The sequence below is a fragment of the Euphorbia lathyris genome, chromosome 1 (assembly GCF_963576675.1).
Source record: "Euphorbia lathyris chromosome 1, ddEupLath1.1, whole genome shotgun sequence".
Taxonomy (NCBI): Eukaryota; Viridiplantae; Streptophyta; class Magnoliopsida; order Malpighiales; family Euphorbiaceae; genus Euphorbia; species Euphorbia lathyris.
In genome coordinates this window covers 7,560,653-7,577,710 of record NC_088910.1, presented here as the reverse complement: position 1 = coordinate 7,577,710, position 17,058 = coordinate 7,560,653, and the positions used below count along the sequence as shown (strand labels likewise).

Below are 17,058 nucleotides of genomic sequence, written 5' to 3'. Positions count from 1 at the left end.
AAGCGTTTAAGCAAAAGATGTATACCAGGTCTAGAGATCTCTAAATGAGTGCTAGTCACTCTTATTTATAGATCAAGCTAGGGGCAAGATTGTAATTCCACAAGGTGCAAGCATGGAGGAACATAATTTTGTGCAGAAATCCCATAATACGCCCCGCGTATGGTGGTGTACGCCCTGCGTGTATGCCCATTCCGTCAGAAATCTCCTGCATGTGGACCAATTCCAGATCTTGTTGTCTCAAACACGCCCCGCGTAGAATGGCATGTGCCTTGCGTGTTTGAGACTCTGACTCTTTATTGCTTGATTTGGCCTTTTACGCCGTGCGTAGCTTGCGGCACGCCCTACGTAAATGAGTCTCTGAACTTTTATGTTGAAGAATTCCCTTACACGCCCCGCGTGTAAGGTAGTACGCCCTGAGTAGAGATGGTTGACTCAGGGAGACCATGCAGTCTGACTTTCAGGATTAGGCTAATCATTTCTGACATGTGTCATACGCCTCGCGTATGCTGACTAGATTCCGCGTGGTGCCTGTGGATAGGGCAATTATTTCTGACACCATATTTCACGCCCCGCGTAAGGGATGAGGCGCCTCTCGTATTTGAGTGGATTTTCACTCCTTGCTCGTACCTGAAATACAAATCTCGGGGTCGAGTTAGCTTGACGTTTTTATTTCCTAAATTACTCAAAAACAAGGGAAATTAACTGAAAGCACGGAATTTATTTTTATTCCGTTATTTTATTAAAACACTCTATTTTTGTAATTAAACTTATTTATTTCTTCTAAAATTGTCCCGTAAAACACGCCAAAAGATAGGGGCAAAATACCCCTATCAGTACTCTTGCAATGACGACTACGTGTAGTGTGACCGACCCGTGAAGTACTTAGACTACGTGGTTCCTAGTCAAGGCGTGTCTAATGCTTGGGACCAGAAATAGGGCCCGTAAGTTCTGTGGTTTGTCAATTCTTACAGTTTCTGGAGCGTCACTTCCGGTAAGGCAACACCTATATGAATCCCTAAAGATAGCCCGAATGGTGTCTGAAATCGCGTTCTCCTACACAATAATCAATTACGAGTATCAAAACAAGTAGCAAACATCAACATATATATAGAAAAAGAGATTATGAATCATAAATTATAAATATGGAGAATGTAAATATGAAATACAACCAAGCCTAGTACATAGGAAGAGTACAAGCTAATTAGCAAGTGAAAAGGGAAGAATCCACCCTCGGAACTAGCTAACCAGACTCAAGGCCGTCTCTTAGGACTTGGAGGTGGATCTTTCGAGCTTGGTGAACGGAGATGGAACGAAACTTTAACGGGATGCCGGAATCAACGAACAAGCTCTCAAGGTGATAGAGTTTTAGCTATATAAAGCCTCAAAACAAAATCTAAAACTATGAAACAAGAATTTATTTATTCTAAAGCAAGAATTGTATATCAAAAAGGTGTTTCCAAGGGTGTTTAAATGAGTGCTAGTCACTCCTATTTATACACATCAAGCTAGGGGTAGAGTTGTAATTTCACAAAATACAAGCATGGAGGAACATGATTTTCTGCAGATTTCCCATGATACGCCTCACGTATGGTGGAGTACGCCCCGCGTATTTGCCCATTCCGTCAGAAATCTCCTACATGTGGACCAAATCCAGATCTTGTTGTCTCAACCACGCCTCGCGTAGACTGGGGTGCGCCTCACGTGGTTGAGTTTCTGAGATTTTATTGCTTGAATTGGGTCTTTTACGCACCGCGTAGCTGAAGCATGCCTCACGTAAATAAGTCTCTGAGTCTTTTAGGTCGAAGAACTTCCTTACACGCCCCGCATAGGAGCAGTTGACTTTGGGAGACCATGCAGTCTGACTTTTAGGATTAGGCTTATCATTTCTGACATATGTCGCACGCCTCGCGTGGTGGTTGATACGCCCCGCGTATCGGTGACTAGATCCCACGTGGTGCCTGTGGATTGAACAATTATTTCTGACCAAGTGTTCCACGCCCCGCGTGAAGGGTGAGACGCCCCGCGTATGTCGGTGGATTTTCGCTCCTTGCTCGTACCTGAAATACCATTCTCGAGAGCCGAGTTAGCTTGACGTTGTATTTTCTAAATTAATCAAAAATAAGGAAAATTAATCGAAAGTACGGGATTTATTTTTATTTCATTATTTTATTAAAACACTCTATTTTTGCAATTAAGCTTATTCATTTCATCTAAAACTAAACCGTAAATCACGCTAAAAGATAGGGACGAAACGCCCCTATCAATGGGATGTGGAAATGTTGAACGAAATATTTATCCCTAGGGATGTGCAAGCAATCCAGAACATTCCTATGAACAGACCTGGTACTGTCGACAAAATTATATGGAATGAAACGCGAAATTGTCTCTACTCGGTAAAGAGTGCTTATCGACTGGGAATGGAAGTAGTGGCTCAAAATGACCAGTGGAGGGTAGCGGGTAATTGGAGGAAAATGTGGAGTATGGAGATTCCAACAAAAGTTCGCTACTTCTGTTGGAGAATTGCCCGAAACTATTTATCGGTACGGGCTAATCTATTGTCACGAGGTTTGTCAATTCCCTCTACTTGTGTGCACTGTAATACTGGATATGAGGACCTTTGGCATCTATTTGTTGCATGTCCATATATAAGGGAAATATGGGCTGACAGTAATCTACTTAATCTAATTGATTCTTTGTCTTTGGATGCTGATGCTGACAGTAATCTACTTAATCTAATTGATTCTTTGTCTTTGGATGCTGATGGTTTTAACTCTTTATTCTTCGAAATCATCAATACTCAATCTAAAGATATATGCTGCAAATTCTTAATGATTTTGTGGAGTTGGTGGAAAGCTCGTAATGATAAGCTATGGAAATGCAAAATAACTAGGAGTCGTCAGGTTATTATAAGGGGTTTGGACTGCCAGTCCAATTGGGTGGCTGCCCGTAATCTTAGGAATATTGCTATTCTGCAGGATCGGCCTGTGGTCTGCTCGAAGTGGCATCGCCCTCCTCAGGGTCTGGTTTGCTGTAGCATTGATGCTGCATTTTTTGCTGCAGCAGGAAAAATTGGTTCTGCTGCTGTTCTTCGATCAGATGAGGGGCGCTTTTTGTCTGCTCGGGTTAATTCTGTAGATGGTCTTCAGCTGGTGCACGAAGGGGAAGCTACAGCTCTGTTGAATGCACTTAATTGGATTAAAATCGGCTGGTTTTGAGCATGTGCTTCTCGAGTCAGATTCGTTAACTGTTGTTCAAGCAGTTAATTCGTCTTTTCCCGACGAAAGCGAGTTTGGTGATATCATTGCTCAGTGCAAATCTTTACTTAGTCTCAACAACGGTTTTTCGGTCCGCTTTGTCAAACGTTTAGCTAACGGTTTAGCTGATGCTTTTGCTCGGCTTTCCTGTTTTCATGCTATTCCTTTTATTTATGATGTTATTCCGGATGTAATCTCTTCTAGTTTGTTGAACTTTTGCCCAATTGTGGCTCATTAATCTATTCCGTTTTAAAAAAAAAAACAAAGTTAGTGGAACTTTATCTTACCAAAAAAAATAAATAAGTTAGTGGCTACTAAATATTATGTTTCATTAGCCTATATATAGGCTTGTTGTTTATGGTTTAAATTACAACCAATACTAAAAATATAATTAAAGTGAATATGTAGCTCATTTGATTTTATTGTTCACACTATTTATTTTTATTTCTTTAGTTCTATCCTAAAAAATCCCAACAATTGGTATCAGAGCACTAATGATCTTATGAGCATGTGAGTTTTGAGAGAAAACACAACCATGGCTTCCAATCACACATCAACTCTCTCTCCTCTAATTTTTAATGGTGAAAATTACAAGTTTGGGCTGTCAAAATGAAAGATCATCTGAGAGCCTTTGGTTTGTTGGCAATGGGATGAATCTGAGAGGGAGATACCACATTTGGGAAACAATCCAAACATTAAATCAAAACAGGGCTTATGAGGATGAAAAAGAGAAGAATGATGAAAAAGTTCCCAACAATTTATTTTTATTTCTTGCCTAAAAAATCCCAACAATTACCACGATTTTTTTAGCTCATTTCTTGATTCGGTGGAATTGGCTAACTCGGCCGATTGGGCTAACTCGAAGTAGAACTGAACCGAATCGAATCGTGAATCATAAGATTATGATAACAATGGTTTGTGAAAGAAAGAAAGACTAGTCTTTTAATTGTTTCTTGAACTATTGTAGGAAATGTTTGCAACACCAAGTGATACATCATCAACAATAATTGAATGGACAATGGTAGAAATGATGAAACCCCTTATGTAGTGCAAAAAGCACAAGAAGAAGAAGAAGTAAGACAAGTTTTCAATGAAAAAACATAAATTAAAGAAAGAAGATTTTCATGAAGTCAAGTACATGAAAATGATAATCAAAGAAACACTAAGACTTCATCCTCCATTAGCATTAATTCCTAGAGAATGCAGAGAGAAATCTCGAGTAAACGGATACGATGTATATCCGAAAACTCAAGTTCTTGTAAACGTATGGGCAATCAGGAGAGATTCAAAATGTTGGGAAGATGCCAAAAAGTTTTATCCATAGAGATTTATTGATAGTTGCGTTTATTTTAAAGGGAATGATTTTGAATTCCTTCCATTTGGTGCTGGAAAAGAGTATGTCCTAGACTTGTTATGTCAATGGCTAATATTGAGCTTATAATTGTAATAATGTTGTATTATTTTGACTAGAAATTGCCTGAAGGAGATACGTCGGAAAGTTTAGACATGTCTGAGTCTTTTGGGCTTGCTATTAAGAGAAAAAAATGAGATTGTTTTGATTCCTATTCCATATCATGATCCCATCATTTGCTTGTGAACTTTTAGTGAACTCGTTTAATAGTTGTTCAACTGTCATATTGAATTTTTTAAATAAATTTAAAAATAAACAAAAGCATTTTCATACATTTGGGCAGGCGGCGGACGAGGAGCAATCTGAAGCCGCTCAATGATTCTAAGGTCATGCCGGGTTGAGCAAAACCCCCATTTAATTCCATTTGATTTACGAGTAAGGAGTCGTAAAGTAGATATAGAGTTTTGGATTGAGGGGAGCTCAGAGTCGAACAAGGCACCATTCCATATCCGCCAGATAAGCCAGACACAGATAACAATCGTCGAGCTCCAAAGATCAGCGGCATGGACGCCGTAGCAGTAAGCATGCAGTCTGTCAAAAAATGAACAAAAGTCAGCAGTAAAATTCATAACCCTATCAAAAATCAGTCCAATCTCCCACCACATTGATCTTGCAAAAGAGCAGTGCAAGAATAGGTGATCAATATTTTCCCCTGCAATTTTGCATAGCACACATCGTGAGGCTAATTGCACCCCTCTTCGCTGAAGTAAGTCATGAGTAGAAATTCTATAATGCACCACCCGCCAACAAATTTCCAATCGAGACGGAGGTATATGTCGACCCTAGACAAATCGGTGTCAGTTCACTGTTACCGACCCTAAAATCAAAGATGAGTAGAATAATTTTACCGTGAAAATACCCTTAGGAGCCGCTCCCAAATACAGAAATATGCATCGTCTAAACCCATTGAGACGACCGTTACAGTGTCTCGAACCTTCATGGGGAATTGGTCCAGATTTTACCACGAGTTCCCATCTATGAATCCCTTGACGCTACTGAATAATCGATGTTGAGCTGCGACTGGTAAACCCATCTGCTCTTCCACCGCTGGTCTGATCCAGTAGTCCGCCCAAAAATTTAACCGAGATGAACGGCCAATTCACCAATGTGTTTGTTCTCGGAGCAAGCTGTAAGAAGGCCTGCAAGAAGTCTATACTGTAGAAGGGGTAATACACAGTTTTGGCATCCTAGATACAGATAAAAATCGAGATCGTAACAAACTGATGGCAAAACTATCCCCTTGAATCAGTTCCCAGCAAGCCTTTCCCAGCCGGGCCTGGTTGAAATGCCAAAAATCCTTGATACCGAGACCTCCCGATTCTAGACTTTTACAGCAAATATTCCAAGGAACCGTGATCAGGTTTCGTCTATCAACACTACCCGTCCAGAGGAAATTCCATGTGCACCGATTTAGTTCAACATGCCATTTGTAAATTAGGAATGAATGAGCCAGAGATCCAGTGATGGCAGATTTGATAAGCGTTAGTCGACCCGCGAAAGATAAAGCAGTACCTTTCTATTGACTAAATTGTGATAGAAACTTGTCAGCCATAATGCTTAAGAACCGAGTACAGGGAGCTCCTTTAAATAGCGGGACACCCAGATAATTGAACGGTAAATTATCCAAATGGATCCCCAAATAGCTAGCTAGGCGATATGTCCTGAATCTAGTAGCATGCTGACCAAAATACATAGATGATTTACCCCAGCTAACCCGCTGACCCGAAACGTTGCCATAAAACTAAAAAAGCTCTTTAAGGGCACACATATTACACATGTTTTGCTAGCCACCTAGAAAAGAAGTATTCTGCAATTCCAAATAGAATCGGTGAGAGCGAGTTCCCCTGTCTGACACCACGAGAACAACCAAAATACCACTTTGCGGCTCTGATGCGAGCCAAACTAGTAGCGAATATGCGCTCGAGGTGATCCCCACTACAACGGCTCTATAATTAAGGGATAAGTGTACCATGTCGTTATCAAGTAATAAATCTGGTTAAGTCTAGGTATCGAATCCACGTGATTTATACCCACAAGTATTAAACTATTCGGTTTTATACGTTATCTAAACGGTGAATAATTTAGATTGGTTTAGTAACAATTATGACTACTCCTAAACTATGGGTGAGACAGTTTTTATGTATTTCAAACCCTTATGGAATGATACGAGTGGCGATAAGTCACAACATATTAAGAGCAATATTTCAGAATATATACGAGTAACAATTTACTCTTGTCAAGACGATTATTTATAAATCGAACAACTCCGTAAAGTTCTGAGGTCGTGGTTCCTTTTGTAAGGTGACTCTAATTCTTAAGTTCAGAAATAGGGCTCGTAAGTTCCGTGGCTTGTCAATTTCTACTGTTTCTGGGTTATCAATTATGGTAAGGAAACACCTATGTGAATCCTAATGTATTTCGGAGTTCGTAAGCGACCTACACAATAATCAATTATGAGAATCAAAGCAAGGAATAAATATCAACAAGTATAGTGAAACTGAAAACAGTAATCATATATTATTACTGTGGAAAGCATAAATGCAGAATACAACCGAATCTAGCAGATAGGAAGAGTACAAACTAGTTAACAAGGTAAAAAGAGAAGAAGAATCAACCTTTAGAACTAGGTAACCGGACTCAAAGCCGTCACTTTGGATTCGGAGGTGGAACACTCGAGCTTGGTGAACGAGGGTGGAACGTGACTTCATCAGGGGAATGGAAGAATTACAACAAGCTCTTAAAGTGTAAGGATATTATTACACAAAAACTGAATGCCTACTTGACTGCCAAGCACTCCTATTTATATACAAATCAAGCTTGGGGTATAATTATAATTATATTTTTGTTCGGTCGTTCACACACTAAAATACTAAATTTTGGGCCCACCCGGCGAGTGGGATAGTCACTCGGTGAGTGGGCTTGCTTCTGGTCCAATTCGGGCAAATTTTGGTGGAATTTGAGCTGCTCCAGGCTGCCCACTCGCCGATTGGATGGTCCACTCTCTGAGTGGGCCATCCCACACGCCGAGTGGGACAATCATTGGGCATGTGGGTTGCCTATTGACTAGGAAATTGCCAAAAAATTCCCGTTTTGACTGCCATTTTTGTCCGTTTCACACCCACTCGTCAAGTTGACTTCCCACACGCCGAGCGAGGCTCTACAAGGGTATTTTCTTGTTCATATGGCATGTGATGCGTCACTTCTATGCTTTTTATCCGTCTCTTGCATCTTGCATGTGTTTCTTAAGCCTGTAAAATAAAATCATTGAACTCGAGATTAAAAAACTTTAGATACGGGGTCTGTGTTTTGTATTGTTTGTACTCGAAAGCTCCTTCTTCCTTAATAATAGCAAAAGAAAAAATTTCGAAGTTTCTGAAGTTCTGAAAAAAAATCCTCTATAATTCTTCAATACATCTATACTTCATCATAATCTTTTATCTGAGGCTTTAATATATCTATGCTGGAATATTATACTATGAGGGGTCTGTACGGAACCATACCCGCGATCTAGACTAGACTTAAGAATTCCCATGAAAGCTCAAAATCAAGATTTTCCTCTTTTATCTTACTTACTTAATATAAGTATTTTTCAAACTTTTAGACTTTGGGAATGGTCCCGTATGGACCCCTCCTTATAGTATAATCCAACATAGACATATTAAAGACTCAGATCAATGATTATGATGAAGTATAGATGTATTGATGAATTACAGAGGACTCAAATGAATCATTGTATTTGTAAAAAAGATTTTTTCTGAATTTCAAAAACTTCGAATTTTTTTCTTTTGCTATTATTAAGAAAGAATGAGCTTTCGAGTGCAGCGTGAAAAGTTCTTCGATCGAAGTCCGTTATAAATTATTGTCGTGACTATTTACCTAAAAAATGAGCAATTCGGAATAATTAAAAAAATAACAATTACCACATATAAAAGATCTAGCTTTGCAAATTAACTAAACCACAATTATTGTTTCACCGAAAAAATTAGCTTGTGGATCTTTTAACTGCAAACTTCACAAACCATAGACACATGTTTATAAGTTTTTAAATCACGGGACTTCTTTTTACAAATCGGACAACCCACACTTTTTTTTAATTCAATTGTTCCTTGATATGGGTCATGTTTGGTAAACAAAGATTTGGTGTAAAATTAGAGGTTTAAACCACTTTTAAAGATTTGAGTAGTCAAAACTTCGAATAGTTGTGTTTAGTGAAAAAACAGTTTAAGAAAATAGGTTGGACTCAAACCGTTAACTTATAAAAGAAACTTGTTTTAAGAGCTTTTCAATTAAGGGCACTAGGTGCAGTAGGCATTAGCGGTATATTTCGCACTTCCCATAGATTTTCACGTGGTTGTTTTGCTTTTCCTGTTACATCTACACTAGTCGAAAACCCGTGCGATGCACGGGTATGAAACTTTTATATAATTTAGATAAATAAAAAAATTGACATATTTACTTTTAAATAATTTTATATCATGCTATGAAAAAAAATTTATTATGTATATTTGAGATTAATATATATTTTTTTAATGATAATTTAAATTAAATTAATTTTAAAAATAATTGATTACTTCTTTTATAGAATTTTAACTAAAGATGAATGATTTATTTATTTTTATAAAATTCAATGATTTGTATTTTTTAAGAATTTTAATATATTTTTATATTCTAAATATTCTGTGAAATAATAATAATAAAATAACAGATTAAATAAAAAATATATTAGAATATAATAAGAAACTAAAAAATCAATTAAAGTATAATTAAAATTAAATATTATATTTACGATACAAAAGAATTACAATATAGGTTAAATAAAAATTGAATTAAATTATAATTAAAATTAAGTATTATATCTACGATACAAAAGAATTACAATCTATGTTAAAATGGAAGCAACATCAATATATTATTCTATAAATTATTACAATCAATACTTTTCTAATGTTGTATATGGAGAAATTTTATAAATTCAATATGTTACATATACAAAAAAAATAAAATTCGTAAGAATTAGTCACAAATTCATTTTGATGATAATTATTTTGGTTGATGGAATTTCATGATCACCAAGTATTCGAATTCAATTATTCATTCTGCTACAATAATCCAATATATCTAATTGAATCAGTTTAAGATGATGATTTCTCCTATTTTCATTTCGTAATATCTCATCAAGACATTCGATCAATTTGTTTTTCATTCTTTCACTATATAGAATATCAGCCATACTTGCACAAATCACTTATTTGACTTCATTAATATTTTCTAATAATTATATATTCTTGAATTTTGTAAGTAAGAAAAACAAATAAAAGAATTGAAAAAAAAATAAAGGGGAGAAAAAGATAATTAGGAGAGAACCATCTTCCTTTCGGGGTTTTTTTTTTTGAAAGTAAGAGAGAATGTCAAGACATAAGCGTATAAAGAGGAGAGTGAGAATATTTTTTGCCCATTAATTAAAAATTTTATTTTTTCTTAATGAATTATTAAGTCCATAAATTAGTTTTCATGTTCGAGTTTCGCTATTGCTGAGGATTATATGAGTCGTTATTTAAATCGGTTGGTTGAAACGGGCAAATTAAAGCCTGCGGAATACATCTCTGGTGTCTTCTTTCCTACTCATTTTCTATATGCTGATGACACTTTGTTATTTTGTAAAGCTACGGTTCAAAACATGAAAACTCTCAGGGATTTTTTCACACTCTATGGGAAAATCTCTAGGCAAATCATCAGATGGGATAAATCTGAAGCCTACTTTAGTCCTTCGATTAATACTGCTAGACTTGCGACTCTTTCTGATATTGTTCATATCCGACCTGGAAATCTCACGTTTATGTACTTGGGTGTTCCTCTTTTCTTTGGCGCTCCGCGTAAACAAATGCTTCAACCAATTGTTGATAAAATTCTGGCTACCTTTTCGAAATGGAAGGGTCGTAGTCTCTCTATGGCAGCTCGAGTGACTCTGGTTAATTCGGTGATCAATAGTTCCTTCATTCACTCCTTTATTGTTTATAAGTGGCCATCAAGTCTTCTTAAATTCATGACAAGAGCCATTCGTAATTTCATTTGGACCGGTTGTATCTCTGAGAGAAAATTAATTACTTCTCCATGGGATCTTTGTTGTCGTCCTTTAAAATATGGGGGGCTTGGTATACGTGATCTCCATGTTATGAATATGGTGATGTTAGGAAAATTGGCTTGGGATTTTGTTTCCTCCAATGATTTTTTAATTGCTCTTCTTAAAAAACGTTTTTTGAATGCTTTAGGTTCCGTGAGAAGCTATCCTATTTTCTCCTCTATTTGGAGTTCGATTAAAGAGGTTTATATGACCCTCTTGAATGACAGCTTTTGGAGCATTGGTGATGGGGAGATATTGACTTTTTGGACTGGTAGCTGGTTGGTACCGACGGTGGCTGCTCAGCTGAATCTCTCTTCTAGTTTGGTTCGTTCGCTCACTGATAGGGTTGCAGATTTTCTGCACGAAGACCGTTGGCATGAGCTTCCACCTCTTCCTTCAGTTGTTCGAAATAATATCCTTGCTGTTCGTCCTTGTAGCGGCTCGGTTGATTCTTGCATTTGGACGGTTGCGGTTGATGGGGAATTTTCGGTCAAGAAATATGTTAAATCTCTTGCCTCGTACCAGCCAATTCGCTGGTGCATCTTTATTTGGCAGTCTTTTATTCCTCTTTCGCATTCTATGCTTTTTTGGCGTGCCTATAGGGGGTATGTTCCAACTCATGAAATTTTAAGGCGTAAAGGGTTGAATATTATTTATCGTTGCTCATTGTGTTTATTAGCCTACGAGGATTTGGATCACCTGCTTGTTCATTGCCGTTTTTCTAAAGCGTTGTGGACCTCGATTGCCTCCATTTTTCAGACTCAGATAAAATTGGATGGCACTCTCAAAGAGTTAATTATGGATGCTATTGAGGCTAAGTTCAGTATGCAGATTCAAGCTTTATGGAATTCAGCAATTGTAAACAATGTTTGGCTAATCTGGCGCACGAGAAATTTGTCTTTTTTTGAAGGCGAGACTGCTAGCATTTTTTTCTGTCTTCACCGACTTTGGGCTCTCATTCGGGAAGCAAATGTCTTTTCCCGCGGAACAGTTTCTAATTGTTTAAAGGACTATGCGGTTCTGAAGCATCTCTCCCTTGACGCTAGACGTCCGGGCATTCCTAAGATCATTTCCGTCATTTGGCGAGCTCCTCCCCCTTGTTGGATTAAGGTTAATTCGGATGGATCTGTTTTTGGCAATCCAGTGATTGTTGGGGCTGGTGGTGTTTTTCGTACTACTCGTGGTTTCCCGCGAGGTTCGTTTGCGTTTCCTGGTCAGACTTCGCTCGCTTATATTGCCGAGCTTCGGGCTGCCATTTTTGCAATCAAAATTGCTTGGGATAAAGGTTGGCACTCACTGTGGATTGAATGTGATTCGAGCTTTGTGGTTCATATTTTAAAATCTAAATCTCACAAGGTGCCTTGGGAAGTGCATGCTGCGTGGTTTGATTGCTTGTTCCATCTTCAACATATGTGTGTGGTCATCTCTCACATTTATCGGGAAGGGAATCGAGTTGCCGATGCCTTAGTGAAGCACGGAGCGACTATTCCTAATTTGGTTTGGTGGAATACTTCTCCATCGTTTTGTAATTCTTTCATTTATGAGGATTATAGTTCGGTTGAGCAGTTTAGAATTTAGTTTTGCTATGTTCTCCTCTTTCTGTTTCTTTATTCCTTTGTATACTCTTCGTTTGCTTTTTAATAATATTCGGGTCCGGGTTTGGGTTGTTTGGCTGGGGATGCCGACCTAGTCGGGATGTCCGGCCTTTCCCTAAACCATCACCCTATCTTTACTTAAAAAAAATTAATTTTAGTTAAATAGAATTAAATCGCAATTGTAACCACTCAGTAGAAAAAAAAACGTTTTATAATTAATATGTGAAATTAATTATATTAATTAGAATCATTATGCTCAACATTTGAGAATTTGAAGAGATTCAAATAATAATATTTTCTTAATTAATATTTTTTAATAATTTGTCCTATGATCATATTTCATTTTCATCTGTTAAAAACTCTTGAAATACTAACAATTTTGTACGAACCATAATATAATAGTTAAAAATTATATAAGCCAATGTTACAAAAGCAATTATCTCAATATCCATAATTAATGTACATTTTTAGGATTATGAGCATCAAAATTTATTTTTATTTACCTTGATTTTGAATTCGTATCTAGCATAATCCACATTCTTCAAGAATAAACATCTTATCAAGCGTATTAGACGCTTACAATCTCCTTGTCTAGAAAATTGGGAGAAAATAACTTCTTGATAATAATAAAAATAATAATAATATAACATAATTTATATTAAAATAAACTTTATTGTAAGTATAATATTCCAATATCTATTTAATATTTTATTTAATATGTCTCAAACTTCAATGAACAACTATCGTGTGAAACTTTATATCTATTTGTACCAAAATGCATAAAAATAAAAAATACAATCCATATCAATTAGCTAAACTCAAACTAAAAAAATGAGTGGATTTCAACATGTTCCGAATTAGAAAAATTAATCTAACTTCAATTAAAACTAAAAATTGAGTTCATAAAAAGCCGAAAATCTAAATTTTAGTTAGAGTTAACAATCAAAACGATAACACCTAGGAATATATACTAAAAAAGAATGCAAATATACAAAATCTTTATTTTAGTCATTTTGAAAAATAAATAAATAAAAAAGAAAACATGGATAAGGTAGTATGTGATAACTTGCTGGATCCGCTTTGATATTCTTTGCCGGAGTTACCTGCAAAACAAAACCGGAGACAGGATCTCCGGGAAAACTCTCCGACGATCAAGTCAGTTTTTGTAAAAATGAGTCTATAATTTAGCAATAGCTTTGTGGGAAAAAATGTGAACGTACCTCCCCCTTATTCTTAAGGCCTTTTATAGGTGTTTTTTGGGTAACCGCCGAGGGCGGTTACTCCTTAGTGAGCCACGTTCTGAGGGCGGTTACCCCTTTTTAGGCCATGTCCCTTTCGTGGCTTTCATGGCAACGAACGTGGTTCTGAGTGGGAGTCTTGACGCTCCGTTTAGGAATTCGGGGCGGTTTACTCGCTGCGCCCGCTTCCTTCATTCGGGTCCCGTCCAATCTTAGCCCATGGGGCTTTAATATGGGCTGGGCTTGCGAAATGAATATAACCCATTTTGGGCTTCGCGGGTTATCACATGCCTCCCCCTTGGTCTAGCAAGAGCCCTTTTAGGGTCTTTTTATAGGGGACGCTTCGTCTTTGTCCGATTATTTCAAAGTTTTGAATTTGTGCATTTCCCCTCTTTCGTTTTCTCCGGCGTCGACCTTTTAATTCCGTTACTTCTTTTCCGGCGTTGACCTCTTAATCCCGTCACTTCACTGTGTTGTCTTTTTCATGTAAGTTTTTCTTTTCACATTTGTTCCTTGTTCGGCTTTTTGCTTCTGTTTTCCTTTTATCGATCATGTCAGACCTCGACTTCGCGCCGTTTGACGACGATTATGTCCGCGAGGTCTCTAACGAGGTCGAAGAGATGGTTGAGGAAGCTTCAACCAGCTCTCCTGGGTGTAATTCTCATCCCGCCGACTTCCTTCATCTGGTGAATACAACCGACGAGGGTTTAGGTTTTGACCCCAAAAAGTTGATTCCGCCACCTGTCCCAACCCCTCGTTTGTTACCAAAGAAGGACAGGTCGGGAAGTCTGGTTTGTCAAGAGACAATCGATGATTTGCGGGAGCATTATCCCTGGCTCCGAGGTCTCGAGACTATCATTCCTGGGGAGGATAGGGGACCGGGCGATTTCCCAAAGGGGTACTTCACTATTTTCGTGGCCCAGATTATCTGCGGCTTCACTTATCCGCTGGCGGATGAGATTGCTTCCGTCCTAGGCGGTTACGGAATCGCGCCCGGGCAATTGCATCCTAACGGCTGGGCCGATTTGACTCTGGACAAATTCTTGGCGGATTGTTTGGAGGTTCCCTTTTCGCCCAAAATCTTCTCCAAGCTCCACCATTTCAAAAGCTCGGCGGGGTATTTCACTTTCATCCGCCAGAGCGGATACTATGGTTTTGACGAGAAGCTGAACAAGATCCGCGAGTGGGATCGATCTTACTTTTTTATCAAGTTTAATGAGGAAAACCTGAACTTCCTTCGTTGCTGGAGCCGACCCAACGTAAAGAGTTTGAACTTCGGGTATCCCAGCAAGGAAGAATCCGCCGTTATCAAGTTCCTGAAGAGCACTCCTCCTTTTGTATGGACATACGATCAGGCCTTTCATATGCTAAGGAGCCGAGTAGCGATTGCGTACCGCGAGGGGGATCGCATTGTCTATATTCCTTATCGCGTTTTTGTGCAAGGTACTTTTTATTTCCAAGTTGATGGTTTCTTTTAACCCTTTGCAGGGGTGATCCTTTATCTCAAATCGCTGCAGATCGGGAGGCTAAAGCCCTGGCGAGAAGAAAGAAGCGGATGACGGAAACCGCTTCCGTTGTAGGGGCGGATCCTTCTGGAGGGACGATTCCTTCTATTGGGGCGGCTTCCCCGGTTAGGGCTTCCGCTTCACAAGGTCCCGCTTCTGCCTCCGAGGATCTTCCTTTAACCAGGAAGCGAAAGATAAGTGCGGATACAGAGTCTTCTCGTTCTAAAAAGAAGAACACTTCTGTGTCCCTTACTGTTGGCGGCGCACCTGTATCCAACTCGTCTAAAGGAAAGAGCAGTACCCCCATTCACGAGGTATCTTGATCTACTCCCTCTCGTATTGCTACTTTTTCCTCATGAGCTGTCTGCCGTTCTCTTGATATTTTTCTTTATGCTTTTGCAGCCAATCCCCGATATTAGCGGATGGTGGACTAGGCCTTTCGGCCTGGCCGTGAACTTCTCTTGCAAGGATATTGTATCTTCCATATGCAATGTCCTCGGGCGACTTCCCTCTGCCTCCCGTGTGCGCGAGCAAGTACCGCTCCCTACTGCTGTGGAAGGGATCGAGAAGCGTTCTGTAGAGGTATATTATTGCTTTGTCCTTCGCTTTCAAATATCTTGTGTTCATTGTAACCGCATATTTCTATTCGCCCATTTTTATTTGTGAGACGTGTTATATGCAGATTATCAATTTCGCTGAGGGCATTCTCCGAAGGGATGCAGAGCGAGCCAAGGAGTTGGAAAGTCTTGGTACGGAATTGGCGACTCAGAAGTCGCTTTATGATGATGTCCAAGGGAAGGTGAAGGTCCTAGAGGGCACCTGTCAAAAGGCCGTGGGCGAGAAGGAGGAGGCCCTTAAATCCCTTTAGGCCAAGTCCGATGAACTGCAAAAAGCCCTCGACGACCTAGCTGCTTTCAAGGAGGCCCAAAAGAAGAGGGTTGAGGAGATTTTGGCTGAAGATGGCGCCCGCATCTACTGGTATGGGGAGCGGATTCATGCCGCTTATGAGCACGGGCATCAGGGTCTAGTACTTAACCGCCCCAAAGTTCCCATCCCTGAAAAGGATTTAACTGGGGAGTGGGATAAGCTGGAAGCCGAGGATGCTGATATGGATGAGGTACTCTTCTTAGATTGGAAGAGTCTTCAGGATCCTACGATTAGCTGCGAGATCCCTATTCAGCCCGCGGAAGGAGAGGCACCCCAAGCCGTTTCTCAACCTGTGCAAGAGGTACCTCTCGCCGAAGAGGTTACTGAAGCGGTTACCGATTCAAGGGTTGAGGATTCGCTTGAAGTAGATCCTCCTACCGGAGGAGATGAGGGAGTCGCCGCAGTCCAGGAGGGCATTAGGGGCGAAGGAGAGGAAGCTGTAGCATAGCTTAACTTATATTTGGACTTTTGTATGTAAAAACCATGTAACAAACCGCTCTGATATATATATTTTCTTTCGGTTGTTGCTTTTCATATGTGTGTGATTGTCACTTTTTTGCCCTTTATATGTGCCCTTTGTCCTTTTGCCGACTCCATATTTGTGTTTCTTCATAGCTAGGGTGGCCAGACCCTTTTTGCAATTTTGAGTACTCGTTTATTCGCTTAATTTTATGCCTTAACTTATAATTCTTCTTTCGAAAATAATCATAAGTTTTGATCATAAGGTTTTGCGAGTGATGCGTAATCATGCATCCGCCTTTCTTTAACAGGCAACACATTTATGTGTTTTTGATTTTAACCCTAAGGTTTTTTGCGAGTGATGCGTAATCAAGCATCCGCCTTTCTTTAACAGGCAACACATTTATGTGTTTTTGATTTTAACCCTAAGGTTTTTTGCGAGTGATGCGTAATCATGCATCCGCCTTTCTTTAAGAGGCAACACATTTATGTGTTTTTGTAAAGAATCCGCATTTTGTTGTAACATACTGAGTGAATGTAATAACTTT

General features: G+C 38.9%; 1 pseudogene; it reads left to right on the top strand.

The window, feature by feature from the left end:
* Nucleotides 1-5,721, top strand: part of LOC136216763 (cytochrome P450 726A27-like) — a 68,882-nt pseudogene extending 63,161 nt beyond the window's left edge.
* Nucleotides 5,722-17,058: the final 11,337 nt, after the last annotated feature.